We start from the raw sequence: 509 nt of genomic DNA, 5'->3' as shown, positions 1-509 counted from the left end.
ATGCCTGAGCGGACCAGCACCGGTTGTCAGGCGGCTGACGGAGGCGTGAGGGGGAGGGAGCGTGTGATTCCTGCCAGGTGGTTTTTGTTTCTCTGGGGGGTTCCTGTCCCACAGTGCCATGCCTGTGATACCATGTTCTCCACTGCTCTCTCCTTGGGAGCACTGGGATGCTCCCGTGCCACTCTGGAGATGGCATCAGGTGTGTCTTGGGAGAGCAGACAGGCTGCAGAGCCAAGTGAATGGCCGCTTCTGCTGCTGGAAACACTGAGCCCAGCTGCTTCTCACAGCTTTGCTTCCAATGTCCAATGCCTTCCACTGCAGCTGTGCCTGCAGGGGCTGGATCCCCTCCCTCTTTCCCCCGGTCATCTCTCCTTCTCCATCCTTTCCCCTCTCCTGTCCCATTTTGACTTTTTTTTTTCCTTGTGTTCACATCCCCTGCAGGCCCCTGCATGCATACAAATCTGAGTGTTTGTTCCTTTCTGTAGGTTAATCCTGGATGTAGTCTTGGC

Source organism: Egretta garzetta, unplaced genomic scaffold (genome assembly GCF_000687185.1).
Source record: "Egretta garzetta isolate BGI_Z169 unplaced genomic scaffold, ASM68718v1 scaffold108, whole genome shotgun sequence".
Classification (NCBI taxonomy): Eukaryota; Metazoa; Chordata; class Aves; order Pelecaniformes; family Ardeidae; genus Egretta; species Egretta garzetta.
The sequence above is the reverse complement of the archived record's forward strand: the minus strand, read 5'-3'. Positions refer to the sequence as shown.